Raw genomic sequence first — 3269 nt, 5'->3', positions numbered from 1 at the left:
GCAATTTATAAATACCATTATCCCAATGTCATTAATTCATCATCTTTCTCATTTTCATAAACCTTCCAAGTATACCATGCTTACTTACGAAGCCTTATGGTCAGACCGCTCTCTGCTTGCTTCCTTAAGCCTTACCTGTATACTATGCTTACTTTCTGAAGCCTTATGGTCAGAGCTCTCTCTTCCTGCTTCTATAAAACTTACGAATCATATGTTTATGTCAAAGCCTTATGGTCAGACCACTTTCTGCCTGCTTTCATAAACCTCGGGTATTACTTTGCTCATATCAAGCTCTCATGGTATAAACCGAACATACTACTCCCAGTAGTAAACATCATTTCATAAGTAATGATTTCTTATATCCACTCCAACATTTCATAAAATCAACAATTCATACCCTCTTATCCACCTAACTCAATCATGTTCATTCTTTAACCATAACTTGACAATAACCCGTTTTGGTGTCAATAAATTAAACATATTGCGAGATATCATACTTCATATTAAAAACTCATTTTTCCTATAACGAGTATAACTCAACATATTTTCACCAATCAAAGGTCATAGATTAGCCAAAATACATCAACATATTTTAGGAATTACATATTAAAGTTTGGGTTCAATGTAACGGTAAATGAAATATATATGAAGTTTTTACCATGATAACTTAAGGACAAAAATATAGTGTTCATCATACTTTTCAAAATTTCGAAATTTATTTCTCAACACATAGACTTTTAATTACAAATCCGAACAGTCAAATTATAGTAATATATCTTAGGAATAATATATCAAATTTTCAGGTTGATCCAACGGTCAAATAGAATAGAATCTATATTTTATCGAGAGTACTCAGTAACACAATAACAGGGGTAATTAATTTACTCAAACATGCATAACTTATTTCTCCAAGTATAGACTCTTAATTAATGATCCGAACGGTCAAAGTGAAGAAATAGGTCTTAGGATTCATATATTAAAATTTTAGCTAAATCCAACGGTAAAAACAATTAAAAGGAATGTTTTACCACAGTAACTCGAAAATAAGAAAAATTATAATCATGAAAACTAAATTTACACAAGTGAATAGATAACTACCATTACCAAAATTTTAACATGTTCATAACTCATATTCATGATCATAATATGTATAAATATCATATGTAAGAAAGGATTAGCTCCCCTACCATCAAAATAATCTTAATATAAAAATTCAGGGGACACAAGAAGTTGAATCTGGTAGAGCCGGTTAGACAACTTCCCATCCTTCCAGAAAGATGCAATAAAAAAATAGATAAAACAATAAAATTTCTGGGGAAACAAGAAGTTGAATCTGGCAAAGCCGGTTAGACAACTTCTCATCCTTCCAAAAATACAATATAAATAAATAAGAAATAAAAGGTCTGGGGAAATAAGAAGTTGAATCTGGCAGAGCCGGTTAGACAACTTCTCGTCCTTCCAAAAATATAATATAAAGATATAAGAAACAATAAAAGGTCTGGGGAAACAAGAAGTTGAATCTGGCAGAGCCGGTTAGACAACTTCTCATCCTTCCAAAATTGCAAAAGGAATAACTAAATGTTCTAAATAATAATAACGTACAATTAGCATAACAGAATCAATATCACGTTTTACAACCATCAAACTTGGGTCTCATCACAGAAGAATGTTCTCATTCAAAATTCAAGATCATCCAGAAACAAAATACTCCATATTCAAGATTTAGGATTAGACAAAAGCAAAGTATTGTATACTCAAGATTCAAGAGTGGCTTCCCTTACCTCTATTACAGACTTGATCTCCTCGTTCCCCGAAAACTTCCAGAATGTCCCCTTTACAACTAGAAATTCTTCTAACTCTCTCCTCTCAAAAATTTTCTGAGTTTTTTGTGTAAATTTTCAGCCTTCCCCCCTTGGCTGTTTATAGCAAAAAAATTTACTATTCATTTTTACTATTCATTTTGACTATTCATTTTTCTATTCATTTTAGGTTTAATCCTTTTCGACATCCCTATTTATGTACGAATGTCTCAATTGGGTCCTCGTTTTCTAAAGTGTATCAAAATGGTCCTTAATTTTGAAAATTGATATCAATTGAGTCCTTTCCGTTAAGTTGGCTGGACGGCGTTAAAAAAATTGATGAGTGGATGCTGAGATGACGAACGAACGCTCGTCCACCAGCGAACGAACGCTCGTCCATCAGCGAACGAACGCTCGTCGACCACCGAACGAACGGTCGTCCAGTGTGGAACGAACGGTCGTCCAGCAGTAAGAGGTCGACGAGCGTTCGTTCTCTGGTGGACGAGCGTTCGTTCGCTGGTGGACGAGCGTTCGTTCGCTGGTGGACGAGCGTTCGTTCGTCATCTCAGCATCCACTCATCAATGTTTTTAACGCCGTCCAGCCAACTTAACGGAAAGGACTCAATTGATATCAATTTTCAAAATTAAGGACCATTTTGATACACTTTAAAAAACGAGGACCCAATTGAGACATTCGTACATAAATAGGGATGTCGAAAAGGATTAAACCTTCATTTTACTATTACAAAAATAATTTTTTATTCGCAATTTGATGAATTCTGATCTCTTATGACTCAAGACAACGTGGAATACTTATCCCTTCCACAAATTAAATTTTTTTTTTACTATTCACTTTTTACTATACACATTTTACTATTCACTTTTTACTATTTTTTTTAAATCTAGTATCTGAATTACAATATTTTCAAGGGTCTTACACACCGCACCAGTGTTGTCCTTGCTCGAATTTTCTAAACCATTTGTGCTTAAGATGGACGCATCCGGGTCAGAAATTGGTGCAGTCCTAAGCCAGGACAGACACCCTATTGCCTTCTTTTCAAAGAAATATTCCCCTAGATTAGCCAAGCAGTCAGCCTATACACGTGAATTTTATGCTATAACCAAAGCCATTGCTAAGTTTAGGCACTATCTGTTGGGTCACAAGTTCATAATTCAAACTGATCAAAAGAGTTTGAAATCAATCATGGACCAATCCTTGCAGACCCCCGAGCAGCAGGCTTGGCTACATAAATTTTTGGGATATGACTTCACTATTGAATACAAACCAGGGAAGGAAATTTTAGCTGTTGATGCACTTTCAAGATCATTCTTCATGGCTCGTTCTAAGGTCAATAATGATCTAATACCAAAGATTCAAGCAGCCTTGCCTTCAGATCCAGAGCTGCACTCCATTATTGCTAATTGTTCTCGAGGGAAACTGGTTCATCCTCATTACTCTTGGCTAGGTGG

This window comes from Vigna umbellata, chromosome 8, assembly GCF_029865625.1.
Source record: "Vigna umbellata cultivar VRB3 chromosome 8, Vumbellata_1.0, whole genome shotgun sequence".
NCBI classification, from domain to species: domain Eukaryota; kingdom Viridiplantae; phylum Streptophyta; class Magnoliopsida; order Fabales; family Fabaceae; genus Vigna; species Vigna umbellata.
Note: the sequence above shows the minus strand (reverse complement) of the source record.